This window comes from Macrobrachium nipponense, chromosome 35 (genome assembly GCF_015104395.2).
Source record: "Macrobrachium nipponense isolate FS-2020 chromosome 35, ASM1510439v2, whole genome shotgun sequence".
Lineage (NCBI taxonomy): Eukaryota > Metazoa > Arthropoda > Malacostraca > Decapoda > Palaemonidae > Macrobrachium > Macrobrachium nipponense.
This window is the reverse complement of record NC_061096.1, coordinates 66,246,600-66,262,324: the sequence shown is the minus strand read 5'-3', so window position 1 is coordinate 66,262,324 and position 15,725 is coordinate 66,246,600. Positions and strand designations below refer to the sequence as shown.

General features: G+C 43.5%; 1 long non-coding RNA gene across 1 annotated transcript in view; it reads left to right on the top strand.

Annotated features, from left to right (window-relative positions):
• Positions 1 to 14,864, top strand: part of LOC135208276 (uncharacterized) — a 31,657-nt gene extending 16,793 nt beyond the window's left edge. Inside the window, exon 3 of the long non-coding RNA XR_010313151.1 lies at positions 13,711 to 14,864. This is a non-coding gene — a long non-coding RNA (uncharacterized LOC135208276). The remainder of the gene's footprint in view (positions 1 to 13,710) is intronic.
• Positions 14,865 to 15,725: the final 861 nt, after the last annotated feature.

Below are 15,725 nucleotides of genomic sequence, written 5' to 3'. Positions count from 1 at the left end.
CCAGTCACTACTCCCCTGAATTTTGCAAAATTAGAAACATGACTATAGTTAATTCGCCTGTTTGTTCTAACTCTGAGGCATATAACCTTTCATTTAGTATTGTCGAATTCGAATATGCCTTATCTTTGTCTTCTCCAACATCACCTGGAGAAGATGATATTATTTATGCAATGATTTCTCATTTACCTCTGGAGTCAAAAAAATTATTTGTCTATGTTTTAAAAGAATTCTGGTGCTCGGGGACTTCATACAAGTTGTGGAAAAACTCTGTTAAAGTTCCTTTATTGAAATCTGGAAAAGGACCCTAGTCATCCTAATAGTATAGACCTATTGCTCTTACCAGCTGTGTCTTCAAGATTTACGAACGAATGGTGAATTTTCGTCTGGTAAGGTTATTAGAAACAGAGCTTCTTATCGAAGAGGCAGTTTGGCTTCCGCAAGAATAGAAGTACTTTGGACCTCTTATTATTTCTCTCACGTGAGATTCAGAATGCTTTTGCAGTCCAAAATCAAACCATTGCTGTGTTCTTTGATCTGGAAAAAGCATTTGATACTACCTGGAGGGCTGGTATTTTAATGCAGCTGGTTGAATGGCATATTGGTGGCAATAAGTTTAGTTTTGCCAAAGACTTCCTGTCTGACCGGTTCCTAAAAGTTAGAATTGGCTCTACCTTCTCATCAGAGTATCTTCAGGAAGAAGGCATTCCACAAGGGAGTGTGCTTAGTCCAACCTATTTTAATATTGCCATTAATGGTTTACTTGAACATCTCCCTGTTTGAGTAACTGGTCAAGCATTCGCGGATGATATTGTTGTGTAGTAGAGCTACTGCAGTTGAAGCTTGTACTAAAATTCAGATTGCAATTAATGCTGCTACTACTGGGCTAATTAATAAAGGTTTCAAATTTTCTGCTGAGAAAACTAAAACTATACGTTTTTGTAGAACACGAAGAAGGGAAGAGATTCCAACCTTATTTTTAGAAGGTTGTATATTGTTGTATGAAGATGAAGTCAAATATTTAGGAATTATTTTTGACAAAAAATTGACTTTTGCTGAACATATAATTGAGACTGCAGTAAATGTTAAACAATGGTGCAATATTCTTAAAGTTTTAGTAACCTGAATTTTGGAGCTGACCGTACTACTTTATTAAGAATTTATCAGGCCCTATGCTTGAGTAAGATTGATTATGGATCTCGGATTTATGGCTCGGCATGTAAGACCTTGTTAGGCAAGCTGGATGTAGTACACAATATGGCATTGCGTATTTGTACAGGTGCTTTTAAAACTTCTCCTGTTGAGAGCCTTTATGTAGACTCTGGTTTTCCTCCTCTTTTCATTCAGAGGGAGGAACAGGGTCTCCGATATTTGTCAAGAGCACTAACCTCTCAATCTAATCCAAATTTTAAGTGTATAAAACATCCTGTTGACGGAGCACCAACTAAACCTGCATTGCCTAAGCCCCTTGAAGTTAGATTAAACATCAGTGCGAGAGAGGTAGGCCTTATTCCTCCACTGGTTATGGAAACTACATTTTCTAAATTCCCTCCTTGGTGTAGGCCTCCTTTAGATATTTGCCAAAAAAAGATCAGCTCAGTGTTCAGCTTAAAAGTAGCTTCTTGGCCCATGTTTCTGAGCATAGTAACTCGATTGCTGTATATACAGATGGGTCAAAATCAGCAAATGGAGTTGGATGTTCTGTCATCGTCTGAGAGAACAATTAAAAAAAGCCTTCCAATGAAGTTCTCAATTTTTAATGCTAAGATTTATGCTATTTTTAGCGTTTTGAAATTTATTTTTAGTACAGGTAGTACTGGGGACTCTTATATTATTTATTGTGATTCCCAGAGTTCCCTAGTTGCACTCCAGAAGTTGATGCCATCTAATCAACTAACTCGTTCAAGAGGTGCAGGATTGGCTGGTCCTCCTGCATTCTCGAAAACACATCAGTGTGAAGTTCTGTTGGGTTCCCTCACACGTGGGAATTCGTGGTAATGAGCTGGCTGATACAGCCGCTAAGCAGGCAGCTTCCTCCCTAGCTTCCCACTCTGTGAGGGTTCCCTGTGAAGATTTTAAACTTTTTATTAAATCATTTTGTAGGACTAAGTGGCAGAATCACTGGTCCAACTTAAATAGTAATTTAAAGCTGAAATCGATAAGGCCTTCTGTTCATCCCTGCTCACCTTCTGTTAGGATGGATAGAAGATCTAGTAGTTTTAACATGCCTGTGTATTGGGCATACGTTTTTAACACACGGGTATCTTTTAACTAGTGGAACAGAGAGGCAGGTTCTTCAGTGCTCCAATTGTAATGTTGGCATTACAGTGAGGCATATATTTGCTGACTGTCCTCTTTATTGTAATCATAGGCGTCTGTTTGGTTTCACCAACAAACCTTTGTCAGATATTTTAGGAGAGGGTGCTCCCACAGAGGAGATTTTTAAATTTCTTAAGGAAATCCATTTGTTTTATGATATTTAATTGAGTATTTTAATATGAATTTGATATTAATAATTTGATTTATATAAGTGTTCTTGTATTAGTAAATATATCCAGTCGATATATATGCGCTGAATGGCCTTTGGCTCCGGCGCGTGGCAAATGGCCACAAATTTTATAAATTCAATTCAATTCAAAGACACTCCACCTCTATCCAATGTTCCCATTGCATTGCCCGCGTACTCTCCAGGATCGGAGAAGTTTGTAGCTTTAACTTGAGAAATACTCTCTTGTGCAGAAGGCGGTCATAGAGGAGATAAGCGACAGACCATCCCTGGGGTTTTACAAGAGTCTGTTTGTAGTCCACAAGTCATCAGGGGGCTGGAGGCCCGTACTGGATGTAAGCACACTGAACTTGTTTGTTCAGAAGACCAAATTCAATATGGAAACTACTTGTTCTGTGTTGGAATCCCTTCGCCAAGGGGATTGGATGGTATCCCTGCATAAGCAGGACGCATACTCCTAATTCACCAGGACCCCAGGAAATACCTTCGGTTTATGTTCATGGGCAAGATCTACCAGTTTCGAGCTCTTTGCTTCGGCCTCTCGACAGGACTGCAAGTATTTACGCGAGTGCTGACTCCGCTGAGGAAGTGGTTACACCACCTGAGCATCAGTGTCACTCTACCTAGACACCTGGCTTCTCCGCTCCTCTTCTAGAAGTCTGTGTATGAAGGATCTCTAGAGGACTCTTTCTTTAACTCACTCGTTAGGTCTTCTTATAAACGAGGAGAAATCTCTGTTAATGCAGACTCGGAGCATTCTCTATTTGGGGATGACTGAACTCTCAAGTTTTTTGGGTTTTTCCAGTTGTGTCTGGAAGTAGTCCAGGACTTCCTGGACCACAAGTCCTGTTCCGCCAACCATTGGACCAGTCTGTTAGGAATACTAGCTTCGGAGGAACATTTTGTCAAACTCGGAAGGCTGCACATGAGACCCCTACAATTCTTCCTGAAGGAATCATGGTGCAGGAATACTCGACCGGACTTGACAGTGTTCTCGATTACAGACGAAATCAAGTAGGACATAGCATGGCGGCTTTCAAAACCAAGACTGGTAGAGGGTCTTTCGCTTCGTCCGCTCCACCCAACCCTTCAGTTCTTTTCAGACACATCTGACGCAGGTTGGGGAGCCCTGTTGGGGAAAAACGAAGCGTCTGGGAAATGGTCGGAAACTTGGCGCTCTCTTCATATCAACGTGAAGGAGCTATTAGCAGTGTACCTGGGACTTCAGGTGTTCTCTAATCTTGTGACGGGACAGGTGGAGACAACTCTCCAGCACTTTCCTACAGCAGGAAACAAGGGGGAACGCGCTCCTTCACCCTCTACAACCTTGCAAAAGATCTGCTTCTGTGGGCAGAAAAATTTCAAGTTTCGTTGATCCCTCGATTTGTTCAAGGGAAAATGAACGTGTTGGCGTACGAACTAAGTCGACGTCACCAAGCACTGCCGTTGGAATGGACTCTCAACGGAAGATCTGCATAGACCTATGGAAGCTTTTGGGGAAAGCCGATGATAGACCTATTTGCAACTTCGAGGAACAACCACCTTCCGCTGTTTTGCTCTCCAGTCCTGGACCCTCTTGCATGGTCAGTAGACGCAATGTTACTAGACTGGTCGGACCAGGAAGCGTACGACTTTGCCCCGTTCGGCCTAATAAGACAGGTTCTGGACGAAGTGTCATTTCCCGAAAAAGTTTCTCTGACACTAGTCGCTCCGTTCTGGCCAAAGAAAGAATGGTTCCCAGATCTCCTCGACTTGCTTGTAGATTTCCTCAGGCTTCTTCCGTTAAAAGAGATGTCTACTCAGACAACCGCACTTCGCAAGATTCCACCAAGGATTATCCGCTCTGGCACTGACAGGATTCAGACTGTCAGGAATCTCGTCAGAGCGAAAGGTTTTTTGAAATGAACTGCAGAAGCTATCGCAAACTGCAGAAGAGATTCTTCTAACAGACATACCAGTCTAAATGGGGAGTGTTTCGAAAATGGTGTAAACAAATTGTCTCTTCTTCTGAAACATCTGTGAACGATATAGTGGATTTCCTTCTATTCTTAAGGGACGTTAAGCGTTTTGCGCCTTCAACTATTAGGGGATACAGAGCGATGCTGGCTTCAGTTTTTAAACAGAGGACTGGACCTATCCACGAATAGTGATCTTTCCGGTCTAATTAAATCATTCGAGACTTCCAAATTGTCAAAGGGCTCAATAGCATGGAATCTCGATATAGTACTTGAATGGCTTTCGGGTCCTCCCTTTGAGCCGCTATTTTCTTTGTCTATGAGGACTCTCGCCAAGAAGACATTTTTAGTTGCATTAGCATCAGCTAGACGAGTTAGCGAGCTACACGTGATGGACAAAAGATGGGATTTTCTCAAGGGGACGCAGTTTGCTCCTTGGAGCTCCATTTTCTCGCTAAAAACGAGAACCCTTGTAATCCTTGGCCATGTAACTTCATTCTCAAGAACCTGACAGACTTGATAGGCCAGGAAGAACAAAGGCTCTTATGTCCCGTGAGGGCATTAAGATGTTACCTCTGCAGAAAGGAGAAAATTAGAGGTCAGTCGAATCGTTTGTGGTGCTTGTTACAAATCCCTCGCCCTTTCTCAAGAAATGCTATCACCTTTCTCTGTGAGAGAATTAATTGTCGAAGCACACACTCAAGCTAACAACTCGGTGTTTCCTTTACTGAGAGTGAAAGCGCACGAAGTTAGTTTTTTTACACAACTTGTCACTATCTGCTATCTTCCAAAATACTTTTTGGAGGTCTTAAATCTGTGTTCGCTACGCATTATTTGAAAGAAATAGAAATGGGCGAAACAACATAGGGGTTACTCCCACTGTTAGCCTGTTTCACCTTGTATCAAGGTTGACAAGTTGAAGGGAAGTCTTGGGGGTACAATGTACCTGGAGTACTCGCCAGTCATTTTAGTTTTAGTTTTGGTGGGTAAAGGTTTTATTTCGGTGTAGGTGACAGTTGTGTTTTCATGTTGGTTATTTCTGGTCTTAGCCCAGGGCAAGGGCAATATTTTGTTGTATCTCCGTTGAGTCAGCGGTGAACACCATGACTACGAGGATCTTCCACTACATGTAGAGGCACCCATTGGTCATACTCCAAGCCTTCTGCTATGTAAGATGAGCACCAACCAGAGGCAGTATTCTCTTGCAGTAGCTCTCTTACAAGGTAAGGTGCAACAGGCACTAACGGTGCTTTTGGGTCATTTTTTCAAGAATCATATGTTATTTTTGAATTACTTGCATCCACAGCCCCCATCCTTGTAATGGGTAATCAGCTGTATAATTGTTCGATAAGATACTGCAATAAAAATGGAATTTTTGTACATTCAACTTCCCTGTCAGATATATACTTAGCTATAGACTCCGTCGTCCCCGACAGAAATTCGAATTTCGGGGCACACGCTACAGGTAGGTCAGGTGATCTACCACCCTGTCGCTGGGTGGTAGGAATAGGAACCATTCCCGTTTTCTAATCAGATTTTCTGTCGCCAGTTCTGATAACATCGTTGCTGGTTCCTCCTGACTTGACTTTCGTTTTTCATCGCCGTTGATCTTCTGGACTGATTTATTTGATGACGTATTGGATCTCTGGTTTGGCATACGCTTTTGTGGACTGGTTTTTGGATTTGGCTTCAGATTATTCTCAAGATGTCGGACTCTAACTATGCAGTTAGATGATGTGTGAATGAGGGTTGTAGTGTGAGACTACCAAAAGCTTCGGTAGATCCTCACACTGTATGCAAGAGGTGTAGGGGGAATGAATGTTTTGTATCTAACACTTGCAGTGAATGTGTTAATTTGAGTGAGGATGAATGGAAGATTTTAAATTCCTACTTAAGGAAATTGGAGAAGGATAGGGCTAGAAAAGCTTCCTCCCAGACAGTATCAGCACCTTCTCCCTTCTCAGATACTGCAAATTCATCATCGGAAATTGCAGAATTGAAGGCTGCCCTCAAGTGGATGGAGCGTAAAATGCAAGCTCTAGAAGGTAAGCAAAGTGCAGTGGAAAGTGATGTTAGTGTCCCCAGTGCAGTGGAGGGTGCGTCTGATTGGATCTGTCTCGCTCACAGGCCTAGACCTCTTCCAAGCTCCCAGGCCCAGAGGAGAAGGAATGTCGAAAGCCTTACGGAGGTTACAGAGAATCCCCACCGATCAGACGTCCCCTCGGCAGGATCTGTGGCGTCCCAGACGGCCAAGGATCGCCATTGGAAAGTCATCCTCAAAGAGTGCTTCTCCTCGTCTGATTCGTCTCCTCACAGACGTGGATGGAGTTCGGACGATCTATCGCGTCCTACGAAAAGAAGTTGGAAAGCGCCTACTTTGGACTCGAGCCCGGAACGCTTTCCAGAAGAGTCTCCATGCGAGAGGGAGAGACCAAGAAAGCCTTAATTGCGCCTGCTCTCGGCTCGGAGTCTCCTACATCGTCTCCTACATCGTCTCCTACATCGTCTCCTACATCGTCTCCTACATCATCCAGACCTCCTTCCCCTCATTCTGATGAGGAGGAGGATACAGCTACTAAGATTCTCCTTAAAATGCAGGAGCAAATCTCGTCATTGGTAGGAGTTCTAAAAAAGGATCCTTCTCGGAGGAAAAAGACTTTTCTTATAAAAAGATCTTCTCATCCGGTGGACGTTCCTGGCTCCAAGCGCCTCTCCTCTACTCCTCGTCCTAGGTCCGAGGCGGCAGATAGAGTATCCTCTGACAACGAAGCACCAGCCAGGCGAGAGGCGCCAACTAGAAGAAAAGCGCCAGATGCGGACAGCCCTGACAGGTGCGATTATTGTCCGATACGGACAGAGTCAGCTAGGCTAGAGGCTCCAACTAGGCGCAAAGCGCCAGATGCGGACAGTCCGGTCAGGCGCGAGTATTGTCCGATGCGGACAGCGCCAACCAGACGCGAAGCGCCAGCCAGGCGCGAGGCGCCAGTATCTCCAGCTTCACCTTTCGAGAGAGAAGTTAACCGGGAGGCTCCTCTTTGTAGCTTTTCGCAGAATCAGCCTTCTCCTGACAGGGACGCAAGATGTCGCACGGGCGGCCATCACACTTGTCAGGATGGCTCTGGTACTGCTAGAAGCTTTTCGCAGGGTCAGCCTTCTCCTGGCAGGGACGCAAGATATCGCACAGGTGGCCGTCGCCCTTGTCAGGATGGCTCTGATAATGATAGGAGTTTTTCGCAGGATCAGCCTTCTCCTGGCAGGGACGCAAGATGTCGCACAGGCGGCAGTCGCCCTTGTCAAGATGGCTCTGACACTGCTAGAAGCCCTTCACCTTGCGAAAAGAGGCGCTCTCCTTCGGTTGATCGCTCTTCTCCCATCAGAACTGGACAGGAGCTTGAAGATATTTCAGACTCAGAAGCTCATAGGGGTGTGGGTCTCTCGGACTACAAAACATTAGCAGCTCTTTTGCTGCAAGAATTTGGAGACTCTCTGAGTCCTGCAGCCCCTGCGTCTCCTTGTTCGTTGTTCACGAGTACGAAGACCTCTAAATCATCCTCCTCGAAGATGCGCCCGACCATTTCCATGAAGAAAGCGCTACAGTCTTTTGGAAATTGGCTCAGCTCCAAGGAGGAATCTAGAAAGACTGTCTTTACCTGCCCCCCCCTCCCCTCTCCAGGCTTTCTGGGAGGAGAGGCATTTGGTATGAGACGGGAAGCAATGGGGCTCGCTCTCCTTGCTTCGGCTGAGGCAGATTTCTCCACGCTTGTGGACGCGTCAAGGTGACAATCCCTGTCATCTGCAAGAACCACTTGGGGAATGTCGGAAATGGACCATCTCCTCAAGGGATTATCCATGTCTTGGAAGTTTTTAACTTTCTAGACTGGTCCCTTGGGGCGTTGGCCAAGAAGACACAGGACCCTGACTTCCTGAGCCCCGAAGTCCTGCATAGTATATTGGCGTGCATGGACAAGGCGGTCCAAGACGGATCTGGGGAAGTGGCCTCCCTTTTCGGAGCAGGAATTCTTAAGAAGAGGGCTGTATTCAGCTCTTTCCTTACAAAAGCTGTCTCTCCTGTTCAGAGGTCGTCTCTGCTTTACGCACCTTTTTTGAACCAGCTTTTCCCTTCTCAGTTAGTGAGAGATATTTCTCACTCACTCACAGAGAAGGAGACTCAAGATCTTCTGGTGCAGTCAGCAAAGAAGACGAGGCTAGCCATTCCTGCTGTGAAGAAGTAGTCACGTAACCCACAGCCGCCCTCTAGAAAGAGAGGAACTGAAAAGAGAGGTAGGTCTTTCTTCAGACCAGTTAAGAAGACCAAATGACGTGTCAGTCCTCCAAACACCAGTAGGCACCAGGCTTCTGAAGTTCTCAGAAGCATGGGCTGTGAGAGAGGCAGACGCCTGGTCCCTCTCGATCGTGACAAAAGGATATCTCATCCCCTTCAGAGACAGGCCTCCCTTGACGTCGACCCCAAGGGAACTGTCTGCGAAGTATAAAGACCCTGCCAAGAGAGAAACTCTATTGCATCTTGTAGACCAGATGTTAGAAAAGGAGGCCATCGAACTAGTGCAGGGTCCATACACTCAAGGCTTCTACAATCAACTGTTCCTCGTCCCGAAAGCCTCGATGGGGGCGGTGGAGGCCTGTACTGGACGTGAGCGCATTGAACCGTTTCGTAGAGAAGAAGAAATTCTCTATGGAAACTTCCAACTCTGTTCTTGCAGCTCTGCGTCCTGGAGATTGGATGGTCTCCCTGGACCTGCAGGACGTGTATTTTCACGTCCCCCTGCATCCTGCATCGAGGAAATATTGGTTCATGATACAGGGCAGGATCTTTCAGTTCAGGGCTTTGTGCTTCGGCCTGTCTACAGCCCCTCAAGTTTTCACGGGCCTGATGAGGAACATAGCGCGATGGCTACATCTGAAGGGGGTGAACATATCTCTTTACTTGGACGATTGGCTCATAAGAGCCAAATCGAAACATCAGTGTTTGGAGGACCTGGAAACGACTTTGGATCTTGTACGATCTCTCAGACTACTTGTGAACCTCGAGAAGTCCCAGATGATCCCCAGCCAGAACATTGTCTATCTGGGAATTCAGATGGATTCTCGGGGTTTTCGAGGGTTTCCGTCGCGAGAAAGAATTGTTCGAGGCTTGGAGAAAGTCCCAACCTTCTTAAGAGAGAACGGAGCTCAGCGAGGGAATGGCTCAGTCTCCTGGGTACCCTTTTGTCGCTGAGCAGTTAGTTTCCCTGGGGAGGCTCAACCTGAGACCTCTGCAGTTCTACCTACGACGAATGTGGAATCGGAAGACAGGAGAACTGTCGGATTCTTTTCCCATTCAACCGGAGATCAAGTCCCACTTGAAGTGGTGGTTAACCCCTCTAGAGAGGAACGAAGGAGTGTCCCTTTCTCTTCGGAACCCGCTCCTAGTGTTGTTTTCCGACGCCTCGGAGACAGGATGGGGAGCAACACTGGGAACGAAAGAGGTGTCAGGCACCTGGACAAGAGAACAGGTGTCCTGGCACATCAACACGAAGGAACTTCTGGCTATCCATTTAGCCCTAAAGTACTTCGAATCGGACGTCAGAGGCGTGGTAGTCCAGGTCAATTCGGACAATACCACGGCTCTGGCTTACATCCGAAAGCAGAGAGGGACTCGCTCTTTCTCCCTATACGAGATAGCAAGAGCTCTGTTAATCTGGGCAGAGGAACGAGGCATCATACTCTGACAAGACTCGTGCAAGGAGTAAAGAATGTAAAAGTAGACAGACTGAGCAGGAAGAACCAGGTCTTTCCAACAGAGTGGACCCTCCACTCCGAAGTCTGCCAGAAGCTCTGGTCCCTCTGGGGGAAACCTCAGATAGACCTGTTTGCCACGTTCCTCTCCAGAAGGATGGACAACTTCTGCTCATCAGTGGAAGATCCCAGAGCCATAGCGATCGATGCCGCCCTCCTGGATTGGTTGGGCATAGACGCTTAGGCCTTTCCCCATTCAAGCTTCTGGGGGAAGTGCTAAGGAAGTTTGTCCTCAAAAGGAACAAGAATGACACTCATCGCTCCCTTTTGGCCCGCTCGAGATTGGTTCACAGAGGTACTGGAATGGACGGTGGACTTCCCCAGATCTCTTCCTGAAAGGACAGATCTGCTCAAACAACCCCACTTCGAAAGGTTCCACAAAAACCTCCCCGCTCTCTCCCTGACTGCCTTTCGACTATCGAAAGACTCGTCAGCGCGAGAGGCTTTTCTTGAAAAGCTGCAAGCGCAATCGCCAGAGCCCGCAGGTCTTCTACCCTGCGGGTTTATCAATCGAAGTGGGAAGTCTTCTGTAGATGGTGTAGGTCGAAGAAGCTGTCCTCCTCCAATACCTCTGTGACCGACATTGCCGATTTTCTTCTCTTCCTAAGAGAAGAATCACATTTGGCGGTTTCCACCATTAAGGGATACAGGAGCATGTTCTCTACTGTATTCAGGAATAGGGGCCTGAACATAGAGGAAAACAGATCTTCATGACCTTATACGGTCCTTTGAGACCTCCAAGACCAAATCTTCTCTTCCTCCTAGCTGGAATCTAGATGTGGTTCTAAAGTTCCTCAAATCTGATAAGTTCGGGCCCCCTCATCAAGCATCGTTCAGGGACAACACGAGAAAATGCATTTTTCTCTTGGCCCTCGCAACTGCCAAAAGAGTCGGTGAGCTACAAGCATTAGACTCCTGTGTGGGTTTTAAAGGAGAGAGTGCAGTTGTCTCTTTCCAACCTCTTGTTTCTAGCTAAAAATGAGAACCCTTCTAGACCTTGGCCCAGAAGTTTTGAAGTCAAGGGACTTTCTCCTCTGGTCAGGAGAGAGTTAGAAAGGTCTCTTTGTCCAGTCAGAACTCTGAAGTTTTATCTTCAAAAGAAGAATCAACTGCCGTCAGTCTCTGGTGTGCTGTGAGGGACCCGAAGAGACCCATGTCAAAAAACGCACTAGCGTTCTTTGTTAGAAAATGTGATATCGGAAGCACACATGAAGTGCCAAGATGAATCCTTGAAACTGCTGAGGGTTAAAGCGCATGAGGTACGTGCGGTTGCAACCTCTCTATCTTTCAACAGGAATATGTCGATGAAAGATATTTTAGCAGCGACGTACTGGAGATGCAACTGTGTTTGCTTCCCATTACTTGAAGGATGTCAGAGGGACATACGAGAGATGCTTCTCTCTTGGTCCATATGTGTCAGCGGATGCTGTGCTGGGACAAGGAGCTGATACTGATCCTTAATGAGTTTTGTTTGTTTTTACAAGTTTGGTGTTGAGTTTTTAGGGTTGTTTGAAAGGATGTTGGGGATGACTCCTTTCAATCTCATTACTAACCCGGGTGTTAGGATCAGGTGATCGGGATCGGTGTTGTGCTCCTTGATGATGCCATTAGGCAAGGTGTTTTGTCATGTAAGTGGATGGGACCCCATTGACAAAGATCCTCAGGCTCTGTCAAGTAAGCGGATAAGACCCATTGACAGACCCACAAGAACTCTTAGCATGAGGTCACTACCTCGCTGAGGCTCTTGAGGCGAAACAGGCTCCTAGACAGTAGCCATGAAGTCTTCCGCCAAAACAGGTAGGAACCACTGTTTTTGATATATTACCTACAACGTATGTTGTCTTCCTGTCTTTTTCCTTTTTTTTTTTTTAGCTGTCTCTTACCCACCACCAAGGGTGCCAATCAGCTAAGTATATATCTGACAGGTAAGTTGAATGTACAAAAATGATATTATGTTACAATAAAGTTTTGTACATACTTACCTGGCAGATATATACAATTAAATGGCCCACCCAGCCTCCCCTCAGGAGACAAGTGGAAGAGAAAATCTGATTAGAAAACAGGAATGGTTCCTATTCCTGCCACCCAGCGGCAGGGCGGTAGATCACCTGACCTACCTGTAACGTGTGCCGCGAAATTCGAATTTCTGTCAGGGATGACAGTCTATAGCTAAGTATATATCTGCCGGGTATGTACAAAACTTTATTGTAACATAACAATATAATTTTCTTGAAATAAAATTTTATTGCATACTTATCGAACAATTATTAATCAAAGCCCTCCCTCCTCCCTGCAGGTGGATGGCTGGGCAGAATGAATTGATGTTACCTGGGCAGTTGTACCTGTAGCTCCCTTAAATGGAGGGAGATGATGTCGCCTACATCAGCGATGGCGGCGCCACTGTGGAAGTTTTGAATCTATTGTCTGCCATTCTTAGGGAACCTACAGCTGTATAATTGTTCGGTAAATATACAATAAAATTTTATTTTATAAAAAAAATTCCAATTTTTTTATGTGTGCTTAAAAAAGGTCAACATTTTTCAACATCTTGAGACCATTGTTAGTGATTGGCACAACATCGTGGAAGGAAGCATAGGATGTTCTCCAATTATCTCTTCACGTCTTCAGTAAGGTCCTGAGTTTGGAGAGCCGGGGGTACAGTGTACTTGACGCACCCACCACTCTCAGTGGATGGGTCATGATGTTATTTCAGTGTTGGTGTCAGTGTTTTCTGGTTGTTCTATTTTGGTGGTGCACCTGGGACAAGGGTGGTCACCTATAATACTTTGCTAGCCATAGGAGCATTCCTCTCACTTCAAAGTTCCCCTCAAGTTGGAGGTGACCCTTGGATTTTCTGCCATGCCACTATGAGTTAAGATGAGCACCAACCAGAGACAGTATTCATGAGCATAGCTCTCTTACTGATAGGAACGACAAGCATTGTTTTTCCAGTGCTAGCAGATTTCTATTTCAAATTCATTACAGGGTTTAATACTTTGGAGTAGAATATGTCCATGATCCCACCTCCATTCAGTATGGAATCAGCTATTTAATTACTAGGTAAGTCACATATTAAAAAATTATCTTTTTATAATAAAAGTAGATTTTGTATATACTTACCCAGTAATTATATGATCAGAGCTCACCACCTCCCCTCTGATGGACATTATGCATAAAACAGAAGGATGCGATTAGCCAAGTTGTTCCTAGTATTGTCTTGGGGGAACAGCACTGTATACTTACACAGAGCCATTGAAGCGCTACCCACGAAATTTGAATTTAGGTTGCCGTAGAGTAGACCACTCTTTGCTATGTAATTACTGGGTAAGTATATACAAAATCTAATTTTATTAAGTATTTTTTGAAGTTATTTACACTTTATAGATTTCTCAGCAGGCGCTTAAAAAAAAAACTTCAGCTGACATACTTTAGACTTGATTAAACAAATTATTTCAGGCATTCCAATCCAAGTAATTGGAGATCGCAGCAGAAATATTGGATTACGAAGAATTACTTTGTAATATCTGACATCCTCATAAGGCCAAAGATCTTGTCGTAATATGGTGAAGTCAACTGGTTCCTCATCTCTTCAGAAAAGTAGACAGCTTATACAAGTACTACAAATTAGACAAGTGGAAGACTCCATACTCCCATGAAAGTCCCACAAGAATTTGCTGCAGATTGAGAGAATCTACTTCAAGATACAACTAACCAATTTTTATCACAATTGCATCAGATTTATAAAAAGGCCCAGATGTAGCGTTTAAACTTAAACAGTTGATTATGACTGAAATAGAAAAATGTTTGGAATGAGTTGTACTTTCACAATCGGGGATAATATTAAAATCTTAACCTCGTTGACTATGAAAACTAATAGAATTTAATTTATATTAATTTGCAAGTGTCAGCTCATCAGGGTCATAACAGTACCTGCTGGCCCAAGGTTTAGTACATAGAGTTCAGCTTTCCTTGTTAAAGTTTTTCGAGTGGGAACTACAGGAGTCTTTATCATACCAGTTAGTTGTCTAACATTTTCATCTACAATTATTTTGTTGATATCAGATATTAGGTGTAATGTAATACCTCGGGTTACATAATACTAAACAATTTTCTTATGTCATATCAGCTACTAGGCAGCCATCTTTATATATATATATTATGTCGAGAAGTTGGGTATATTTAAGGAGAGAGTTTTCCATGAGCTAGCTTTAAAATTACTCGGCAGGTTTCACCTAGATCTCTGCCCTTTGATTTCCAATATTTATATACATACTAGGTTTTTCAATGCATACTTGCTTGGGTACAAAGGTTATGTGAGATTAATACTAATATGTGATGCTTATTATCTCCAGTAATTTCATGAAATTTGTAAACAATGGAAAGCCAGAACTTCATTAATGACAAAGAATGGGTAACTTTGATTTTATTAAAAATATTCGTGGTAGTCAGTATAATTGAAAATAGCTGTATGGAGTAAAAAGTGTCACGTATTAACTTTTACAGAAAGGGTGATATTTGTTGTAAATAATAAAAATTTCTTTATATTTTTTTCAGTCCGTATTATAGATAGTTAAGCTAGCTTCCATCACAATAGGGACTTGTGGTAGTGTTTTTGCAGCCTTCATACATCTTTTGTTCCATTAGAATTAAATTCTTAATGGCTTCTTGGTCTTGCGTAATTGCTATATATGAACGATGGAACCTTGACTTTCAAGCTTATATAGGTACTAGATAGGTGATATTTCACAAACTAGATTTATCCATTTCACCTCAGTTCTAAGGAGAGATGGTTGATTTTTTTTTTTTTTTTACTTTCAATCTGTAAAACGATTCTATGAATTTCGACAACAAAGTATGGTGTTAACGTTATACTCGTTGCGTGAACGTGTACAGCCATGAACAACCGAATGAGAAACTACTTTTTTTTTTTTTTTTTTTTTTTTTTTTGTTTTTTTTTTTTTTTTTTTTTTTTTTTTTCTAAGTACAACCGAACTGGATAACATCTGTTTGGCTTGTATTTCGATCATCGTACTACAGTGCAACATTACCGTATTTGTTATAAATGGCGTTATGTATAGAATAGAACTAAGATATCTTAATGTAATAACTTATTCGCTATAGATCAGAGATCAATATAGATTAAAGATCAATCGGGAAATATACCGTTAAATTTAAACCTAGTTATAACTGAAGCTGAGAAAACTGTTCAAGCTGCTAATGACTATTATCGTACATCGGCAACAAGGATAAAACTGCAGTAAAAGTTTGCCATCACACACAACTGTAGATAAAATTGGGATAAAATCATTTTAATCAAAACTACTGTGCTTGAAAGCCAACATTTACTGTTGGTTCACGCGATATAAGATCAAATAGCGTAAAGTTGTTAATACGATGATATAAAGGATAAGTATTGTGAACGGAATCACGTTAATTTTTTACGCAATAAACATGCCGCCAACGTAATCTGC